General features: G+C 43.2%; 1 protein-coding gene across 2 annotated transcripts in view; it reads left to right on the top strand.

Moving 5' to 3' along the window:
• The first annotated feature begins 20279 nt into the window (after positions 1 to 20279).
• Positions 20280 to 23569, top strand: part of LOC120059091 (adenylate cyclase type 6-like) — a 135518-nt gene continuing 132228 nt past the window's right edge. For both annotated transcript variants that reach the window (XM_039007889.1, XM_039007888.1), the window contains exon 1: positions 20280 to 20369. The gene's annotated coding sequence lies outside the window, so the exon portion shown is untranslated. The remainder of the gene's footprint in view (positions 20370 to 23569) is intronic.

Genomic DNA, 23569 nt, shown 5'->3' with positions numbered 1-23569 from the left:
TGGGGCTAGTAAGGGACCATCAGTAAATTACACAATGTACATGGGATAATATTTTAAAACGTCAATAGCTCCAAATTATAAAGTTTGGGGTCACGACAGTATCCCCATAGAGACAGTATCCCCATAGAGACAGTATCCCCACAGAGACAGTATCCCCACAGAGACAGTATCCCCACAGAGACAGTATCCCCACAGAGACAGTATCCCCACAGAGATGTATCCCCACAGAGACAGTATCCCCACAGAGACAGTATCCCCAAAGAGACATATCCCACAGAGACAGTATCCCCACAGAGACAGTATCCCCACAGAGACAGTATCCCCACAGAGACAGTATCCCCATAGAGACAGTATCCCCACAGAGACAGTATCCCCACAGGGACAGTATCCCCAAAGAGACAGTATCCCCACAGAGACAGTATCCCCAAAGAGACAGTATCCCCACAGAGACAGTATCCCCACAGAGACAGTATCCCCACAGAGAAGTAATCCCCAAAGATACAGTATCCCCACAGAGATGTATCCCCACAGAGACAGTATCCCCACAGAGACAGTATCCCCAAAGAGACAGTATCCCCACAGAGACAGTATCCCCACAGAGACAGTATCCCCATAGAGACAGTATCCCCACAGAGACAGTATCCCCAAAGAGACAGTATCCCCACAGAGACAGTATCCCCACAGAGAGGTATCCCCACAGAGATGTATCCCCACAGAGACAGTATCCCCACAGAGACAGTATCCCCAAAGAGACGTATCCCCACAGAGACAGTATCCCCACAGAGACAGTATCCCCACAGAGACAGTATCCCCAAAGAGACAGTATCCCCACAGAGACAGTATGCCCACAGGGACAGTATCCCCAAAGATACAGTATCCCCAAAGAGACAGTATCCCCACGGAGACAGTATCCCCAAAGAGACAGTATCCCCACAGAGATGTATCCCCACAGAGACAGTATCCCCACAGAGACAGTATCCCCACAGAGAAGTAATCCCCACAGAGACAGTATACCCAAAGAGACGTATTCCCACAGAGACAGTATTACCACAGAGACAGTATCCCCACAGAGACAGTATCCCCACAGAGGAGTATCCCCACAGAGACAGTATCCCCATAGAGACAGTATCCCCAAAGAGACGTATCCCCACAGAGACAGTATCACCCAGTGAGATGATAGAAGACAGATGTAGAAGACAGATGAATAGATTCATGAAATATGAAATAAAACAGATTGTCATCTGTTGCTGTTTGGCTATAATCTCCAACCATTAACTCACCTAATCTTCAACCCACTTTGTTTATGTTTAATGCATAAGAGACAATAAATACACTTTAATGCGTCAAATGGTAGGATAGCCTACTTCTTGTTTGTACATTAGGCATGAGACTGTATGCATAGTCCCACTTGTCTATTGTCAAATACACTGTAATGATAATTAAAGAAACAACACTCCCATAACTATCCATCTCAAGGCTCGACCGCACAAACCAAGGTTCCCCATGACGTTAAACCGAAACAGTTTCGCACAACGGACATGCGCTTGCATTATTTACCGCTGCACTCCTTTCTGTCAGAAATGTATACAATGTGAAGAATTTTTGCATAGGTTACCCTTGTGTGGTTATTCTTTTGTCCCTCCATAAAAAAACACCCAAAAGCCAATAGAAACATACAAAACTAACCTCGTTCAGCAGAAAGACGTTTGAATTTGTCAGGGACATCCAAAACAATTTAGTGAAATCTCCAACCGTCAACCTCGTTCGCCTCAGTCCAACTTCAGTAAAGAATCTACAGTTTGATGACAACAACCAAGAAGGCAACAATCGTAACCCTGTCGATACATTTTCTCCTAGAATAACAGAGAATGTGTTAGAAGATATCCTTCGTAGGAAGGGACTTCGTCCACACCGGTTCAAATTCCTCTATCTTCGTATGTTGATCATTGAATCATGATCAATTATATCTTAGCCTTCAAAGTCTGATGCACTGGCTACAAGGATGAATACATTTCCCCTGTCTCAATAAATAATGTAAGAACTGCACTTTTCACATCTCCATAATGATTAATTTGGATTCAATGGAGATTGATTCGGTCTCCCTTTTTGAATGGGGTTAGATTCCATCTATAGGCGATAGGGATCCTCTACAAATAGCACCTATACTTTAACATCAGAAGGATAAAAGGCTGTCGTGTGAATGCCATGCTGTATTTGAATAGATTCTATTTACTGTTGTTGTCTTAATGTGATTTGTTCTTCTGCAGTGGTGACTCATGTTCACCAGGGGAACTCCACCCACGTCAGCGTATTCTGGTGCGTGCGACTCATTTCAATCCAAAATGAATGAGGGATGCAAGTCATCATAGGAGGCTATGGGTGCAACAGGGGCTGCACAGGTGTGATTATTGACATTAGCCAGTAACCTACATTGTCTAAATCACAAGCTACTGGCATATTTCCTGTAGGTATGACAGGAAAAGCAGACATTTCTCGGGCTACTGTATAATTGTCAAAAAAAAAACTGTAATTGTCAAAATGTAATTTCATTCATATTGGTGTAACTATACAGCAGCATTCACGATGCATCCTGAGCCCTCTGTGTACTGATACATTTTCTCCATTCATCTCATAATGTAATCATATGGATAGGATTAGACTATAACAGAATGTATACTGAACAAAAATATAAAAGCAACATGCAACAATTTCAAAGATTTTACTGAGATAAAGTTCATATAAGGAAATCAGTCAATTGAAATAAATTCATTAACCGGTATCTATGGATTTCACATGACTAGGAATGCAGATATGCATCTATTGGTCACAGATACCTTGTAAAAAAAAGTAGGGGCTTGGATAGAAATAACTCAGTATCTGGTGTGACCACCATTTGCATCATGCAGCGCAACACATCTCCTTCGCATAGAGTTGATCAGGCTGTTGATTGTGGCCTGTAGAATGTTGTCCCACTCCTCTTCAATGGCTATGCGAAGTTGCTGGATATTGGCGGGAACTGGAACACGCTGTCTTATACGTGAATCCAGAGCATCCCAAACATGCTCAACGTGGCGTTTCTGGTGAATTTGCAGGCCACTGAAAAACTGGGACGTTTTCAGCTTCCAGGAATTGTGTACAGATCCTTGCAACATGGGGCCATGCATTATCATGCTGAATCATGAGGTGTTGGCGGCATATGAATGGCACGACAATGGGCCTCTGGATCTCGTCATGGTATCTCTGTGCATTCAAATTGCCATCGTTAAAATGCAATTGTGTAAACACTTTACATGTGTTTATATATTTTTTCAGTTTATTATGAGTGGCAGGTAGCTTAGCGGTTAAGAGTGTTGGGCCAGTAACCGAAAGCTCGCTGGTTTGAATCCTAAAGCCGACTAGGTGAAAAATCTGCCTATGTGCCCTTGAGCAAGGCACTTTGCCCTAATTGCTCAAGTAAGTCGCTCTTAATAAAAGCGTCTGCTAATTGACTAAAATGTATTATCATAACTTAACAACTAGTGCTCATTTCTTTTGATTTGCCTATGTTGTGGATTCAGTTATTGAAGTATAAATGTATATCAGCAGGCTTTTTCTGCTGATACAAGTATACATGAAAACGTTACAGGGAAATTCTTACCTTGAGAGCTGTTTCCCAACAATGCAGTGATAATAATAACATAAATAATATAGATAATAATAATATGGATAATAATGATATAGATAATAATGAAATGGATAATAATAATATAGATAATAATAATATAGAAAATATAGATAATAATAATATTGATAATATAGATACCAATAATACAGATAATAATAATATAGATAATAATAATAATTATATAGATAATAATTATATAGATAATAATAATATAGGTAATATAGATAATAATAATATAGATAATAATAATATAGATAATAATATTAATATAGATAAAATTGATAATAATAATATAGATACTAATAATATCGATAATATAGATAATAATAATATAAATAATAATATAGATAATAATAATATAAATAATCATATATTAATAATATACATAATAATAATATAGATAATCATAAAATAGATAATAATAATATACATAATCATAATATAGATACTAATAATATAGATAATAATATTAATATAGATAAAATTGATAATAATAATATAGATACTAATCATATTGATAATATAGATAATAATAATATAAATAATAATATAGGTAATAATAATATAAATAATCATATATATATTAATAATATACATAATAATAATATAGATAATCATAAAATAGATAATAATAATATACATAATCATAATATAGATAATAATAATATAGATAATCATAATATAGATAATAATAGAAAATACAATTTTAAAAAATACAAGAAAAACCACACAAGAACTAAGATGTGAGTTAGAAACACGAGAATGCAAGTACAGCATTTACAGGCCAGTGTCAGTACCTTGGTCAATGTGTAGGAGTACTGGAGGGGTTGAGTGCTTGTATGATATATATGTAAACAGGGCTGAAAAGTGACTGGTAGCAGGAATATATCAGTACTTATGGTAATATACTAATGGCAATATATATATATACATGTAAACAGGAGTAATTGTGACCAGTAGCAGGATAAATAGATAAATACTAATGGCAATCAATAATGGACAGCAGTGTAATGGAGTAATACAGTTGAAGTCGGAAGTTTACATACACCTTAGCCAAATACATTTAAACTCAGTTTTTCACAATTCCTGACATTTAATCAGAGTAAAAATTCCCTGTCTTAGGTCAGTTAGGATCACCACTTTATTTTAAGAATGTGAAATGTCAGAATGATAGTAGAGAGAATGATTTATTTCAGCTTTTATTTCTTTCATCACATGCCCAGTGGGTCAGAAGTTTACATATACTCAATTAGTATTTGGTAGCATTGCCTTTAAATTGTTTAACTTGGGTCAAACGTTTCAGGTAGCCTTCCACAAGCTTCCCACAAAACATTGGGTGAATTTTGGCCCATTCCTCCTGACAGAGCTGGTGTAACTGAGTCAGGTTTGTAGGCCTCCTTGCTCGCACACACTTTTTCAGTTCTGCCCACACATTTGCTATAGGATTGAAGTCAGGGCTTTGTGATGGCCACTCCAATACGTTTACTTTTTAAAAATCTTTAAGCCATTTTTCCACAACTTTGGAAGTATGCTTTGGGTCATTGTCCATTTGGAAGACCCATTTGCGACCAAGCTTTAACTTCCTGACTAATGTCTTGAGATGTTGCTTCAATACATCCACATAATTTCCTGCCTCATGATGCCATCTATTTTGTGAAGACCACCAGTCCCTCCTGCAACAAATTACCCCCACAACATGATGCTGCCACCCCCGTGCTTCACATTTGGGATGGTGTTCTTCGGCTTGCAAGCCCCCCCCCCCCTGACCATAACGATGGTCATTATGCCCAAACAGTTCTATTTTTGCTTCATCAGACCAGAGGACATTTCTCCAAAAAGTACAATCTTTGTCCCCATGTGCAGTTGCAAACCATAGTCTGGCTTCTAATGGCGGTTTTGGAGCAGTGGCTTCTTCCTTGCTGAGCGGCCTTTCAGGTTATGTCGATATAGGACTCGTTTTACTGTGGATATAGATACTTTTGTACCTGTTTCCTGCAGCATCTTCACAAGGTCCTTTGCTTTTGTTCTGGGATTGATTTGCACTTTTAACACAAAAGTACGTTCATCTCTAGGAGACAGAACGCGTCTCCTTCCTGAGCGGTATGACAGCTGCATGGTCCCATGGTGTTTATACTTGCATACTATTGTTTGTACAGATGAACGTGGTACCTTCAGGCGTTTGGAAATTGCCCCCAAGGATGAACCAGACTTGGAGGTCTCCAATTTTTTTTCTGAGGTCTTGATTTTCCCATGATGTCAAGCAAAGAGGAACTGAGTTTGAAGGTAGGCCTTGAAATACATCCACAGGTACACCTCCAATTGACTCAAATTGTGTCAATTAGACTATCAGAATCTTCTAAAGCCATTGTCAGGACCCGGTGCGAGAAACAGTCACTAATAATCGTCAGAACCCAGAAGATGAGGCAGACACAGCAGTACTAGAGATGGTGGTTTAATTAAAGAACAAAATCTTCAGGCAAAGAAACTAAATCCACAATGTCCAAAAATAAAGCCAAGAGGCACAAAGTGGAAATCCTCCAAAATACAAAAGAAACTCCACAAAGTGGTAAAAAACAGCAGGGAAAAACAAACCTCAAAAGACTACTCAAATAATACACAAGAACTAAACCAGAGAACCTCTGGAAAATCCAACAAGAGAAATATCTATATAAAACAAGGCTTGGGCTGGGGCTGGGTGCTAACTTACAAACACTGAGCAAGGAACTGAGGAACACACAGGGTTTAAATACTAACAAGGGAATGACCTACAGGTGCAAACAATAATTAGAGCAAGAAAAACAAAAGGTACAAAAAAGGTGCAATGGGGACATCTAGTGACCAAAACCCGAACAGTCTTGGCCAAAACCTGACAGAATCCCCCTCCTAGGAACGGCTCCTGACGTTCCTACCAGCCTTCTCAGGGTGGAGGGTCCTGAACTGACGAATGAGGTCAGGGTCCAGTATGTCCTTGGCAGGAACCCAGGAGCGCTCCTCGGGACCGTAGCCTTCCCAGTCCACCAGATACTGCCAGGACCGCTGCACCCGGCGGGAATCCAGTATCCGGTGGACGGTATAAGCCGACTGGCCACCGATGACACGGGGCGGAGGGGGAGGTCTGCCTGCCGGGATAAGGGGAGAAAAAACAACAGGTTTTAATAAAGAAATGTGAAATGTTGGATTGATCTTAAGGGATCTGGGTAAGTGCAGGCGAAAAGTAACGGGATTGACTCTCCTGGCAATCTTAAAGGGACCGATGAACCTCTGGGACAGCTTGCGAGACTCCACCCGTAGTGGTAAGTTCTTAGTTGAGAGCCATACTCTCTGGCCGGGGTACAGGGTAGGACCGGGACGGCGACGTCTGTTGGCTTGTCGTTGGTACTGCTGAGAGGAACGCAGAAGATTAAGACGTGCCTTCTTCCACGTAAGCCGACAGCGTCTGATGAACCTCGAGGCTGAAGGCACTCTGACTTCTGCCTCCTGGTCCGGGAACAATAGAGGCGCATAGCCAAACTGACACTCATGCGGGGATATACCAGTGGAGGAGGAGCACAAGGTGTTGTGCGCGTACTCGGCCCAAACAATGAAGGATGACCATGTGGACGGGTTGTTGGAAACCATGCATCTGAGGGTGGTTTCCAGCTCCTGATTCATCCTCTCAGTTTGGCCATTGGACTCCGGATGGTACCCTGAAGATAAACTGGCCGTGGTCCCTATGAGTTGGCAGAAGGCCTTCCAAAACCTTGAGGCGAACTGGGGACCTCTGTCGGAAACCATATCTTGCGGAATCCCAAAGACTCGGAACACATGGTTAATCACCAACTCAGCTGTTTCCTTGGCAGAAGGTAATTTGGTCAAGGGAACAAACCTGGCCGCCTTAGAAAACCTGTCGATGATGACTAGGATCGTAGTATTACCATGGGACGGAGGAAGGCCAGTAATAAAGTCCAACGAGATATGGGACCAGGGTCGGTGGGGAATAGATAGAGGGTGAAGGAGTCCTTGAGGGCGGAGGTGAGAAGATTTGCCCTGGCAGCACACGGAACAGGCCTTGACGAAAGTGGCAACGTCTTCTTTTATGGTGGGCCACCAGAACTTACGCTGGATGAACTCCAAGGTGCGACCTACGCCCGGGTGACAGGTGAGGCGAGAGGAGTGCCCCCACAGAAGGACTTGGGACCTTGCTGCCTTGGGAACAAACAACCGATTAGCAGGACCTCCTCCAGGGCCCGGTTCGATGGCTTGAGCTTGTTTCACGGTATCCTCCACTTGCCACGAGATCAGAGCCACGATCTTAGCGGCCGGAAGGACAGTCATGTCAGTATCTTCTCGAATGGCAGGAGTAGATTCGTGACAAGGCGTCCGGTTTGAGATTCTTCGACCCGGGTCTATAGGTGAGGATAAACTGAAATCGGCTGAAGAAAAGAGACCATCGAGCTTGTCTGGAGTTCAACCGCTTCGCCTGCTGGATATACTCCAGATTTTTGTGGTCCGTAAGCACTTGAAACGGTTGAGAAGCCCCCTCGAGCCAGTGTCTCCATTCCTTCAATGCCATCTTAACCGCTAGGAGTTCACGATCCCCCACATCGTAATTCCTCTCGGCCGGGGTAAGCCGGTGAGAGAAGAAGGCGCAAGGATGAAGCTTCTTGTCTTCACCCCTCTGAGACAGGACAGCTCCAACCCCAACCTCTGATGCGTCTACCTCCACCACAAAAGGTTCATCCGCCGTTGGTAGTGTCAGGATGGGAGCAGAGAGGATGCGCTGCTTGAGTCCTTGGAAGGCCGTCTCAGCTTCTCTTCCCCACAGAAACCTTGTGTTGCCACCCTTGGTAACAGCTGAGAGAGGGGCTGCCACCGAGCTGAAGTTCTTGATGAACTTGCGGTAAAAGTTGGTGAAGCCCAGGAAACGCTGAACTTCCTTAACGGACTTGGGGGTGGGCCAATCCGCTACCGCCTCTACCTTCTTGGGGTCCATCTGGACTCGTCCGGGTTCCACTATAAATCCCAGGAATTGTACTCGAGAGGAATGGAATTCACACTTTTCCGGCTTAACGTACAAATGGCTGTCTAGGAGGCGTTTGAGCACTTGTCTGACATGCTTAGTGTGTTCTTGAAGGGAGCTCGAAAAGATGAGGATGTCATCCAAGTAAACAAACACAAAGATGTTAAGCATATCCCTAAGCACATCGTTTATGAGCGCTTGGAACACAGCCGGAGCGTTGGTCAGGCCGAAGGGCATCACCGAGTATTCGTAGTGACCAGTAGGCGTGTTGAAAGCGGTCTTCCACTCGTCCCCGGGTTTGATCCGCACAAGATGGTATGCGTTCCGCAGGTCAAGCTTAGTGAAGACAACTGCTTCCTGGAGCAGCTCAAAGGCTGTGGCCATAAGGGGTAGCGGGTAGCGGTTACGTACGGTTATGGCATTGAGTCCCCGGTAGTCGATGCAAGGTCGTAATCCACCGTCTTTCTTGGCCACAAAGAAAAACCCTGCTCCCGCCGGCGAGGTAGATGGACGCATGAGGCCTGCTGCCAGAGCGTCCTTGATGTAGGTATCCATAGCAGCTCGTTCGGGAGGAGAAAGGGAAAAGATCCGACCCCTGGGAGGGCAGGTCCCCGGCAACAGGTCGATGGTGCAATCGTAAGGTCTATGGGGTGGTAGTTTGGTGGCCCTCTGTTTGCTAAATACCAGTTTGAGGTCATGGTAACACTCGGGAACTCGGGACAGGTCGATGGATTCTAGAGACTCGGAAGGGGAACTCTGGGAACTCGGGAAGATACAAGTGGCTTGGCACGTAGGACCCCACTGCTTGATAGTGCCCACAGACCAGTCGATGTGAGGGTTATGGCTGTGAAGCCAGGGATAACCAAGGACGAGAGGGAACTCGGAACAGGAGATCAGATGAAAGTTCATCACTTCCTGGTGTTGGGAAACTGAAAGTCGCAAGGGGGTAGTGGCACGAGTGACAAGTCCAGATCCCAAAGGGCTTCTATCCAACGTAGTAACCCTTATGGGGTCACTTAGAGGTTCAGAAGGAACGCCATTCTCCTTCGCCCAGACCCCATCCATGAAGTTACCTGCGGCTCCAGAGTCTACCAAGGCTTGAAGAGAAAACTCGTGGTCGTCCCAGGAAAGGGTAACTGGAATGAGCAGGCGGGAGTTGGATGGATGGGAGGAGGTTATGTTTCCCGTTACAGTCCTCCCAGGCCTGCACGGGAGAGTGCGTTTCCCTGGAGCCCGGGACACGTGGAGCGGAAATGGCCCGGTTTGCCGCAATATAGACAGCATCGCTCCCTCATCCGGCGGTCTCTCTCAGCCTGGGAGATGCGTCCAACCTGCATGGGTTCTGGTGGAGCCAGCGAGGATAAAGGTGGAGACTCGGAGCTGGAACCGATAGGAGCTAGGGTGAGCGGTCTATGGTTTTGTTCTCTCTCTCTCAGACGCTGGTCTATGCGTGAAGCCAACTTGATAAGGGACTCGAGGTTGTCCGGTGGTTCCCGAGTGGCCAGTTCATCTTGGATGGTGTCAGAAAGACCCTTCAAAAAACACACTGTGAGCGCCTCGTCGTTCCAGCCACTTGCTGCTGCCACAGTGCGGAACTGGATGGCATAGTCCGTCACGCTGCGCCGACCTTGGCGGAGAGTCAGGAGCTGTTTGCCTGAGTCAGGGCCGTTGGTAGGACCTTGAAACACTCGCTTGAATTCTTCAGCAAAGGTAGAGTAGCTGGCACAGCAGGGACTTTGGGCATCCCACACAGCAGTAGCCCAGGCTAGGGCTTTTTCCGACAGCAGGGTGATGATATATGCTATCTTGGACCGGTCGGTGGGAAACGACGATGGTTGCAGCTCAAAGGAGAGAGAACATTGGGTGAAAAACCCCTTACAAACACTCGGATCCCCTGAGAACCGTTGGGGAGGCGGCAGACGAGGTTCAGCCAGGGGATTAACTGCCAGGGGCACTTGAATCGGATGAACTGGAGCAGAAGCGGTTGCCGGGGAAAGTCGATCCGAAATCTGCTTTATGGAAGTCAGCATCTCTGACAGAAGTTGAGAATGTCTAGCCATTAAGGCCTCTTGCTGAACCAGAGCAGCTTCGTGGCGTTGGACAGTCCCCTCGTGGTGGGACAGCATGGAAAAAAGATCCTGGGTACTGGCTGCCTCTGGGTTCATTATAATGGCTCAGTGTTTCTGTCAGGACCCGGTGCGAGAAACATTCACTAATAATCGTCAGAACCCAGAAGATGAGGCAGACACAGCAGTACTAGAGATGGTGGTTTAATTAAAGAACAAAATCTTCAGGCAAAGAAACTAAATCCACAATGTCCAAAAATAAAGCCAAGAGGCACAAAGTGGAAATCCTCCAAAATACAAAAGAAACTCCACAAAGTGGTAAAAAACAGCAGGGAAAAACAAACCTCAAAAGACTACTCAAATAATACACAAGAACTAAACCAGAGAACCTCTGGAAAATCCAACAAGAGAAATATCTATATAAAACAAGGCTTGGGCTGGGGCTGGGTGCTAACTTACAAACACTGAGCAAGGAACTGAGGAACACACAGGGTTTAAATACTAACAAGGGAATGACCTACAGGTGCAAACAATAATTAGAGCAAGAAAAACAAAAGGTACAAAAAAGGTGCAATGGGGACATCTAGTGACCAAAACCCGAACAGTCTTGGCCAAAACCTGACAGCCATGACATCATTTTCTGGAATTTTCCAAGCTGTTTAAAGGTACAGTCAACTTAGTATATGTAAACTTCTGACCCACTGGAATTGTGATACAGTGAATTATAAGTTAAATAATCTGTCTGTAAACAATTGTTGGAAAAATGACTTGTGTCATTGTCACAATTCCGATGGTGAAAATGAAGGAGTCAGGTGCAGAGAGCAGGGTAATAATGTGCAAGTGGAAATGTATTATTTCACCCAGAAATAATCTCTGAAGCGGCTACGCCACACAACAACGGGCGCGTCAAAATTACTGTCCAACATAAATTAGGACAGAATCCACTATACAAAAACACCACCACAACAAACAGAATAACAAGCCCGCACAAAAGTCGGCGGGCCAACTGGGTTTAAATAACCCCCTACCCTAAACACAAAACAGGTGATACCAATTAGACAAACCTAAATGAAAACAGAAAAGGGGATCGGTGGCAGCTAGTAGACCGGAGACGACGACCGCCGAGCGCCGCCCGAACGGGAAGAGGCACCATCCTCGGCGGGATTCGTAACAGTCATGCACAAAGTAGATGTCCTAACCGACTTGCCAAAACTATAGTTTGTTAACAAGAAATTTGTGGAGTGGTTGAAAAACGAGTTTTAATGACTCCAACCTAAGTGTATGTAAACTTCCGTCTTCAACTGTATATCTAATCAATAATAATTATAGCTGCAGCGTAGGTTGTTCCTTAGTGGGTAGAGCCCTGTGGATGGGCATAGAGTCAGTGTGGATAGTCAGTGTAGGAGTGGACGAGCTGTAGTTGATAGCCATTTAACAGTCTTATGGCCAGGGGATAGAAACTGTTGGTCTGAGCCTTGATGCACCGGTACTGCCTGCTAGACGGTAGCATGGAGAACAGTCCACATCTCGGGTGGCTGAAGTCTTTGGCAATTGTTCAGGCCTTTCTCAGACACCGCCTGGCATGTCCATCCTGGATGGCTAGGAGGTCGACCCCAGTGATGTGCCGTCCGCACCACCCTCTGTAGGGCCTTCCAGTCGCGGGTGGTGCATTTGCCATACCAGACAGTGATACAACCAAACAGGATGCTCTCAATGGTGCAGCTGTGAAAGTTCCTGAGGATCTGAGGGGCCATGCCAAATTGTTTTAGCCTCCTGAGTGAGAAGAGGCGTTGCTGTGCCTTCTTCATGACTGCTCTGGTGTGAGAGGACCATGTTAAGTCATTGGTGATGTGGACACAGAGGAACTTGAAGCTCCTGACCCTCCACTGCAGCCCCCCCCCCCCCCCCCCCCCCCCGTTTTGTGATCAGCTCCTCGGTCTGGCTGACGTTGAGGGAGAGGTTGTTGTCCTGGTACCACACTGCCAGTTCTCTGACCTCCTCCCCTCCCTGTAGGCTGTCTCAATGCCGTTGGTGATCAGGCCTACCACCGTCATGTCATCAGCAAACTTGATGATGGAGTTGGAGTAATGCGTGGCCACATAGTCATAGGTAAACAGGGAGTATAGGAGGGGGCTAAGCACACACCCCTGGGGGGCCCCCATGTTGAGGGTCAGCGTGGCAGAGGTGTTGTTGCCTACTCTCACCACCTGGGGCGTGCCTGTAAGGAAGTCCAGGATGCACATTGCACAAGCTGTTCTGTATGAATCTTTCCTACATTAAAGAACCTATAGGATTTTTCAGAACCCAAACATCTCTGAACCACCTTCCAGTTGTCTATTTCTTATCTTTCTACACAGATGGACATGGCTTGAATAGGAAGGATGCTGGTGTATTTATTGATTTATGCTCTGTTTGCAAGAAGTAGCGTACCCGGTTGGTGGGTGGGCCCAAACAATTATCTGTTTTAAAGAAATTTTTCTGCTGTTCTACACATTTTGCCATGAGGCTGAGAGAAAAGTTTGCTGTTTTAAAGCTAATTTCCTGCAATTCTACACAATTTGCCATGGGGCAGAGAGGAAATGTAGATTTTTTTAAAGCTAATTAAAGCTAAAAATATAGGTGTGTTGACTGTGATTAAGGCATTGGATCATGAGCTGTCTTGTTTGCTAAATGAACAAATGAAGTAGGAGGTGGCATGGTGCATACAGCAATAGAAGCACAGTGACATATGCCTCAATGTGGTCATATTGGTGGCTTATTGGGGGTGTGACTTTCAGTTAGTTATTTTTGGTCACCCTTCCCATGAGAATCAATGTCATTGCAGTTAATCTGAATGCCATTCCAATGCACTGCTTGCTATGAATTCAATCTGATGGTGTTTGCATGTTTAGGTAAAAAAGACAAATGATGTCCCGTTTTGGAACATTGACAATTAGAGAGCATTAAAAAATATATACAGTATATATATATGTATATATATATTTATATATATAATAATTTTTTGCTCAATCTGATTGGGTGGGCATGGCTCCCCAGAGCCCACCTACACGGTTGTTTGCAAGGAAGGAGAGAACAGTGTGTAACTGTATCCACTGATCTAAGTTAATGTGGGACGAGAAGAGGAGGGGGTGTGATACAGGTTAGTTTTCACTGTTCTGGCACTTTAGTAGGAATCCTGCTACGCTGTCCATTTTCACACTGATATCGACCAGTAAAGTCAAGTAATGCCAATGTCAAACAGACAAAAACAAGTCCATTTGAATCTAAATCTCTTCCTCTCTCCTTATTGCTCCTCTCTCTCTCACTTTCTTTCTGTTTCTGTCTCTGTCTCTGTCTCTGTTTCTGTCTCTGTCTCTGTCTCTGTCTCTGTCTCTCTCTCTCTCTCTGTCTCTGTCTCTGTCTCTGTCTCTGTCTCTGTCTCTGTCTCTGTCTCTGTCTCTCTCTCTCTCTCTGTCTCTGTCTCTGTCTCTGTCTCTGTCTCTGTCTCTGTCTCTGTCTCTGTCTCTGTCTCTCTCTCTCTCTCTGTCTCTGTCTCTGTCTCTGTCTCTGTCTCTGTCTCTGTCTCTGTCTCTGTCTCTCTCTCTCTCTCTGTCTCTCATTATAATAAAGACATGTCCACATTCAATCTATATACTCTCTGATGTGCCAAGACTGCTGGCTAGAACATAAGAGCATGTGGGGGTGGCTTTGTGTTTCCATGTGAGCAATTTGTCTGACAATGCCGCCTTTGTTGGACTTTATCACTTACAACAGGTAGAACCAAAGCTCAGCTCACTGGCTGGAAGGAACATTGGGTGAATCTCAAAAGTCCCTCCTCCATTCCTTGCCTCCTTCTTAAAACGTCAGAAAGAAATGAGGAAAGCATTGGAGAAGATCCGATCTGTGGAGGAGAGAACAGAGATGAGAGGATGATTTACTTAGGCTAGTCTGTGAGGAGCATTAGATCAGCATCAATGTCCCCTAGCTAGCCTAACACACTCTGGGGGACATTTCTCAAGTCCATTCCATGTGTATTTCAGTTCTTCTATCTCTGTTCATAGAGATCTTCTATAAACCCTTCATTCAAAATAGTTAATAAGAAGTTTAATTTAAAAAATAAAAAATTGGGATGTGCTATAGTTTATTACAGATTAATTAACTGTTCTAACACAATGGTTGAGACGATGACAAGCACAGCCAAGCTCATTGCTGCTGGTTTCTGACTATGAATCTGACCAATAAGTTCTGATTGTAATATAGGGTAGGGTAAGCCTATGAGATATTGATCACAATGGACATTGACTGAGTCTTTTTCAGTATACCATTGTTTATCCCTGTAAATAATAACTTAAATGAAACACTAGGTGGTGCTGAAAGACCTCTTCAATTGTTCTGTAGTTTAGGGAAAGCACAAATTCCTTTATGGAAACTCCCTACAGTGGAGTTCAATATAACTTTTCAATAGAAAAAGGACAAGGTGTTGACCTAAACAGGTGGTAGACTGACATGAAAATGAAATGGAATTTAACTTGAAAATGTAGTTAGGCCCCCAATTTACTAAACAATATGTGTGTGTGTGTCTGCGTCGCCACTGTAGGCTAGGCTAAAATGGCTGCTCTGTAACAGAGCAGAGTTATACAGGCTACATAAGGCAATTCCCTATTCCTTAGTTGCTCCCCATTACCATCTGGTCCAATAACAGGGCAAAAAGGTCTTCCCCAATAACGTCCCAACAATCAATAACAGTTTGCACCTGTGGCCAAGGATGCTGTTTGGCAGAGCTTGGGGAAACAGCTGATCGCATAACTGTGAGTTTGACATGTTTGTTGCTTGCTAAACCCAAACTTAACAAACCGAACTAAACAATGGCGGGCCATTTGGGTGAATAGCCTACATCCATTAGCCTATGCCTAGCATTGGAAAGTTGATGTAGCACATTACATGTTAGATTAATCAATTAAATGGTTATCTAGCAACAAGATAAGAGTTAGCAATCTAGCTGCGTATTTTGAGATCCCACTCCCCCTGGTGGTGAATTAGGCCCATGTAGAAGGCCTAAGCCAATAACACAGAAATATGTAGACAAATTCATCTCTAAAGAGCCCAAATTAAATCTGATAATTCTGGATCCTGTTTTGACAGTTTGCACATCAAAATATAAATCATGCATTCCCTTGATTTGTTAGATGAAATAGCTAAACATTTATTGAGTCACCATCGCAGCTGTCTAAAAGTTCCATTGTTTACGCAAATGGAAAGTAACTGTGTATTTATCATTATCAATATAATTTATCGTGATCTAACTTTTTGTCCATATTGTCCCAGCTCAACTACACAGGTCATATTCAGGCACAAATGTTTTTGTCCATAATTAGGAGAATTAGCGCATTTAGAGACTAGATGCCCAAGTGATGGTGCTGGCTACAGTCTAGCTCTTCTTCGTTCTCAGTTGAAGAACTGACAACAGTGCAGCTGATGTGTACAACAGTCCTGGTGCTCTATCTACATGTTAATCATGCTCGCTTGCAATACGGTTTTGGAAACCTTTGTAACTTTACTTTCATATTTTGCATTTGTACAATTATTTTGATGAGATGATTGTGGACTACAGGAAAAGGATAACCAAGCACGCCCCCATTCTTATCGACGGGGCTATAGTGGAGCAGGTTGAGAGCTTCAAGTTCCTTGGTGTTCACATCACCAACAAACTATCATGGTCCAAGCACACCAAGACAGTCGTGAAGAGGGCACGACAAAACCTATTCCCCCTCAGGAGACTGAAAAGATTTGGCATGGGTCCTCAGATCCTCAAAAGGTTCTACAGCTGCAACACCAAGAGCGTCCTGACTGGTTGCATCACTGCCTGGTACGGCAATTGCTCGGCCTCCGACCACAAGGCACTACAGAGGGTAGTGCATACGGTCCAGTTCAATACTGGGGCTAAGCTGCCTGTCATCCAGGACCTCTACACCAGGCAGTGTCAGAGGAAGGCCCTAAAAATTGTCAAAGACCCCAGCCACCCCAGTCATAGACTGTTCTCTCTGCCCTCAAGCGGTACCGGAGCGCCAAGTCTTTGACCAAAAGGCTTCTCAACAGCTTTTACCCGCCCTCCAACCCCTCTTTTATGCTGCTGCTACTATCTGTTTATCATCTATGCATAGTCACTTTAACTATACATTCATGTACATATTACCTCAATTAGCCCAACTAACCGGTGCCCCCGCACATTGACTCTGTACCGGTACTACCTGTATACAGCCTCCACATTGACTCTGTACCGGTACTACCTGTATACAGCCTCCACATTGACTCTGTACCGGTACTACCTGTATATAGCCTCCACATTGACTCTGAACCGGTACCACCTGTATATAGCCTCCACATTGACTCTGAACCGGTACCACCTGTATATAGCCTCCACATTGACTCTGAACCGGTACCACCTGTATATAGCCTCCACATTGACTCTGAACCGGTACCACCTGTATACAGCCTCCACATTGACTCTGAACCGGTACCACCTGTATATAGCCTCCACATTGACTCTGAACCGGTACCACCTGTATATAGCCTCCACATTGACTCTGAACCGGTACCACCTGTATACAGCCTCCACATTGACTCTGAACCGGTACCACCTGTATATAGCCTCACTACTGTCATTTTACTGTTTTTTATTTTTTATTTTTTATTTACATATCTATTGTTTACCTAATACCTATTTGTTCCTTAAAAATTGCATTGTTGGTTAGGGCTTGTAAGTAAGCATTTCACTATAAGGTCTACCTACACCTGTTGTATTCGGAGCACATGACAAATAAACTGATTTGATTTTATATGAAAGTAGAGGACTTTGTTCCGAGAGCCAGTTAACCTCTGGACATAGTAACCAACCTGGTTCAGGTTTAGATGGAGTATTCGGCTGTCTTAGCTACCAGAGCCAGTTAACCTCTGGACATAGTAACCAACCTGGTTCAGGTTTAGATGGAGTATTCGGCTGTCTTAGCTACCAGAGCCAGTTAACCTCTGAACATAATAACCAACTTGGTTGGTTTGCAATTCGTATTATTCTGTATGTAAATCCGAGACTCTCCATTTAGTATGATATGTTAAGTTTCGTATGGTATGTATTCATTTGTGGATGTTCATTACCCATGTTGTATGATATGTTACGAATTACAATTCGTATCATATGTTATGAATTTGCAAAAGTACTATATGTTACGAATTTGCAAAATATACTATATGTTAGGAATTTGCTAAACGTATGATATGTAACGAATTCTACGAATTTTACATTATGGGTTGGTGGTTAGATAGGCTTGTTCTAACCCATCACTTTCTACTACATATAATAACACGATTAAATTATATCTTTACATTTATATATATAATATATAAGTACAAAAATGGATGTAGCAACTACCGATTGCCCCTTTAAGTCTATCAAAAGTGTGCGAGTTTGAGCATGTGTCCATTAGGCCTATGGATATTTTATTTTTATCAGCATGAATTAGATTGAGCAATAATAATAAAAGCCCCACTTTTATTCCATAAACTGGGATCGGCACTATGCAGCTGTTGCAAGAGCGCATTTTTCACTGGCTGTCCACAATGATTGATAGGCAGCTTAAACTTCTTGAATTCAACTATTATTGAGTTCAAATACACATTTAGATTTGTGAACAGCATCCACAACAACCACAATCCGTAACGCTCCAATAGTTAAATGAGAGAGCAGCAGTGTGATTCAACAATAAGTGATATCCGTATTGCCGCAGACTACACCACTGCTGTCATCCTTACCTCCAAGCGTTTATTCAAGTTGGATAATCTTTGGATGCTGACAGCAGTCAGACATAGCTTGGACTGTAGCCTACAAAAGCCTATTTCTGCTCTTTTTCCGCGATCTATCAAACACATTTGGTGTGTCATCATAGTGGTCTCTGACATCATAGTGGTCTCTGACTTGTGGTCAGACTCGCTCAGGTAGAACAAACTTAAACTTGTGCCTTTTTTCAATGGTGATTTGAATGACATTGAGAAAACAGAGAAGTGTCTAATATTTTTTTTACGCAAACATCCTTTCTGAATGTAAAAGTAATCCTCAAAGTAATCATCTAGTTTTTCAAAAATATCTGTAATCTGATTACAATATTTTTGCTGGTAACGTAACGGATTACAGTTAACGTTTTTTGTAATTCTTTACATGTAATGGATTACATGTAATCCGTTACTCCCCAACCCTGCATATCATACTACTTTAAGTGTCTGGATTTATATTTACTATGTTACGTCTTGTCTATGAGACCAGGCTACAGCTACAATAACATATAGGCCTAAGGTCTTTGGACATTAAAGTAGTTGGTCTGCAGTACATCTTGGCTAGCTGCAGTCTACATCCTCACGCTCTTGTGCCCCGTTTATACCTGGTGCTAACATGCAGCCCAACAGGCAGCCAATTCTGATATTTTGTTCCACTATTTGGTGTTTTGACCAATCACATCAGATCTTTTCACATCAGATCTTTTTCAGAGCTTATCTGATTGGTCGAAAGACCAACTAGTGAAAAAAATATCAGAATTGAGCTGCCTGTCTGAACGCAGAACATGCATTGTGTCTGGATATCAATCAAGTGTAAACAGGTCTGAAATCCTCATTCGACCCTAGACCGCATCTAAAATCATTAACAAATAGCACCATTGACTTATGGCATCGACCTCATTGCTTAGTTGTCCCACTCAAAATGGCACTCATATTTGTGTTGTAATTTGTAGGCCTATCAGTTCATGACAATTGAAGAAGGCTACCTGTCTTATTAGGTAAAAAGCCCGAGCGAGCGATACAGTCAGAGAACCTAGTGGGAATGTAGCGAGCGCCAGATGTTGGGCGCGTTTGAGTGGTAAGGCAAAAGCAACTGTAGACGAAAGTCAAGTGAAGTCGTGTGAGGTGAATTTGCAACAGCCGAAAGCCAGACACTAATGTGGTTTTCCAACAGCAAGGCTCACATCAACATGGCAGTGTTTCCATTGTTTCTAAAAGCTTTGTTTATAATGTCAAAATAAACATGTCTCCAACTCCCATATCACACTCACAAACTGAAATCACACGTGAGTTCATTATACAATCAATTACTTAGAGACTAAAATATCACATTTGTTTGTATATAGGCTATCCACTGTATAGCTTACATTAAGTTGATTCCTGTTTCAGTCATATCTTTGATGACATACGCGCGGGTCAAACAAAAACACCCTAATGATTGGTTGACAATAGAGCCTCCCACAATGCAGGCGACATCTGCAGGATGAAGCTGGGGTAGTGCAAATGCAGATACTTGCAGTCGAAGCCGTCAAAACGTAATGACCTTTGATCACAGGATTTCTGGAAAGTTCATGCAGTAGACATGTAGGCGCAATTCAGACAATTTTTAACATAATGCAACACACTTTTTTGAAAGGCGGTCACCGACTTGACTTGACAAAAGTGATCAGCTCGAACGCGCCCACTGTATGTACATTTGTAGCCAATCCCCTCGATTGTAGCCTAGACGTCGATAGATACACGTTTTCATCTGAACGAAAAGACAGCAACGTACCAAAACAGAGGGAGAAAGTCAGCTATATTGCGCGCGGTTCGTATATGGGTGTTAATCAATGTGGTAAGTACAATCTCTCCCGGGCTACTAGCCTTCTGGATAACTGTTTTCCAGTCTACAACAACGCTACATTAACTTAACTAGTCGACTATTATCACTGTAATTATATAACACAGTAGTGCCACAAAAATGAACCAGAACAGCCGAGGTTACAATGTTAACTTGGCCTCTTCAGCAGTGTAGCAGTAGCCTGTAGTTTCAAGGTGGCATGTTATGCAGGTATTTGCGCTGTTTTACATGTCACTATCGACGATGTTGCTAGTAGTAACAAGCCTATAGGCTATGTGTAGGCTTCATAAATGTGTTGATGCCTACCAAAGAAGGAGACATTCTGGTGCATATAGGCTATGCATTTACAATAAGGGACGTACCTAGAAGAAACCGGGTTAGGACATGTATGTATCCTGTTCTCTGATTGAAAAAAAAAAAAAAGCTTGAAGGTGCATTACAATAGTATGGCTTTGCGGATGGGCTACTGTCGGCTATCTTTGCAGTGGGAAATTAGTGCAATGAAAGTATGCAAGTAGCCCTACTACTTGTCAAACGGCGCGATCATGGAATTCCTGGAGTCGATTTCTCATAGAAGTTTGTAGAGAGATTTTAAATTATTACTCATGACTTGAATTCTGGCGACAAATGGTAAGAGTAGGGCTAGATAAGAACTGTCGGTGCAAGGAAATATAGACAACCCATTATAAATGAAACGTTTGAGAAGTAGGCGCATTGTTACTGTCGAAATGTCCCCCTGGAAAGGCTATGGGTAACATATACCGGTAGCTTCACACAAACAGTGCGTGCGATTATGCAATCCTTTTCTTCGGACGGTCTTCTTGCAACCAAATAGCCTAGGCTATGTGCAGATATGTGTTTGCATGTAGGCCTATTTATCGCAAACATCCTGATTATGTGGTATTAGGCCTGCATATAGATAATTGACATTCAAACTCAAGGTATATCCTATTAATTCTCTATATATTAATTTACAACGTTGACAACCGTTTTTCCGGTTTATAACGAGGTGGTTAGATTGGAAACAAGTGTTATTTTTTAAATGATATCTCAAGCGGATGCTCATGTAAACGCATGCATGCACTGTTCTGTTTGTTACATAACCGCCGCATGCTGCTGTGTGCTCCTGCTGTCTGACTCTGACCGGCCGTGCATGCACCAGAGCCAGAGGTGAATGCAATGCTTGCTTGCCAGTCTGGCCCACAGGGGCATTGAATAACCTAATAGCATAGATCAGATCAGATCAGATCATAGATCAGATCAGGACCTAGATATACTATTTGCATATCCAGCTAGTTGCGTTTGTTTATTTGCTCAGACGAACCAGTGTGGCTCAGTTAGAGCATAACACTTGCAACACCAGGGTTTTGGGTTCGATTCCCAGGAGGGACCAGTGTGAAAAATGTATCCACTCACTACTATACGTGGCTCTGGATAAGAGTGGCTGCTAAATGACTAAACTGTCAATTGTAAACTCAATGTTAAACTGTGTGAATATGTATCCTTAAACCTTTTTAAACCACTTATTATAGGTGGAAATGTATGAATGATGATAAAATACGTTTTTTTAAAAGCCTACATATTTTGTTATACTTAAGCGATAAGGTCCGATGGGGTTTGTGATATATGGCCAATATACCACGGCTAAGGGCTGTCCTTAGCACGACGCAACGCAGAGTGCCTGGACACAGCCCTTAGCCGTGGTATATTGGCCATATATCACAAACCCCTGAAGTGCCTTATTGCTATTATAAACTGTTTACTAACGTAATTAGAGCAGTAAAAAATAACTGTTTTGTCATACCCGTGGTATACGATCTGATATACCACGGCTGTCAGTCAATCAGCATTCAGAGCTCGAACCACCCAGTTTATAATGTGTATATACCACACCCCCTCGGGCCTTATTGGTTAATTAAAGAATACACTAAATACACCATGGTGTTCTGTCTGACATCCAGTAACCGCCTATGTTGTTTATTGGCAGAATGGCAGAGTTGAACTACATTGATAACAAACTACAGAACAGGACTCTCTGTTTGCCATCTCCTCGGTTAGTTTCAAAGGTTTCTTTTGTGAAGCAACTTCTATCAATAGCTAGCTACTGCTCTTAATAAGGAACACAGGCATGCCACCAGGCGAATGTACTGTAGAATATAATAAGTACTTAATTGTTAATTTTGTGAGACGTAAATCTTCTGCCTTCCTCAACAACCCTCCACCCCAAAACACACATGCACGCGCACACACGTGGCATAAACGCACACACCCACATTGAGAAACACTGCATCTCTGTAGTCTTTTTCCTCCATGTTGTTGTTCTACAGATCCTCCCTGACTGTTGTTGTTGTTCTACAGATCCTCCCTGACTGTTGTTGTTGTTCTACAGATCCTCCCTGACTGTTGTTGTTGTTGTTGTTCTACAGATCCTCCCTGACTGTTGTTGTTGTTCTACAGATCCTCCCTGACTGTTGTTGTTGTTCTACAGATCCTCCCTGACTGTTGTTGTTGTCCTACAGATCCTCCCTGACTGTTGTTGTTGTTCTACAGATCCTCCCTGACTGTTGTTGTTGTTCTACAGATCCTCCCTGACTGTTGTTGTTGTTGTTGTTGTCCTACAGATCCTCCCTGACTGTTGTTGTTGTTCTACAGATCCTCCCTGACTGTTGTTGTTGTTGTCCTACAGATCCTCCCTGACTGTTGTTGTTGTTCTACAGATCCTCCCTGACTGTTGTTGTTGTCCTACAGATCCTCCCTGACTGTTGTTGTTGTTGTTCTACAGATCCTCCCTGACTGTTGTTGTTGTTCTACAGATCCTCCCTGACTGTTGTTGTTGTTGTTGTTGTCCTACAGATCCTCCCTGACTGTTGTTGTTGTTGTTGTCCTACAGATCCTCCCTGACTGTTGTTGTTGTTCTACAGATCCTCCCTGACTGTTGTTGTTGTTGTTCTACAGATCCTCCCTGACTGTTGTTGTTGTTCTACAGATCCTCCCTGACTGTTGTTGTTGTTGTTGTTCTACAGATCCTCCCTGACTGTTGTTGTTGTTGTCCTACAGATCCTCCCTGACTGTTGTTGTTGTTGTTCTACAGATCCTCCCTGACTGTTGTTGTTGTTGTTGTCCTACAGATCCTCCCTGACTGTTGTTGTTGTTGTTGTTCTACAGATCCTCCCTGACTGTTGTTGTTGTTCTAC

The sequence above is a fragment of the Salvelinus namaycush genome, chromosome 14, assembly GCF_016432855.1.
Source record: "Salvelinus namaycush isolate Seneca chromosome 14, SaNama_1.0, whole genome shotgun sequence".
Classification (NCBI taxonomy): domain Eukaryota; kingdom Metazoa; phylum Chordata; class Actinopteri; order Salmoniformes; family Salmonidae; genus Salvelinus; species Salvelinus namaycush.
This window is presented reverse-complemented; position numbering and strand designations above follow the sequence as displayed.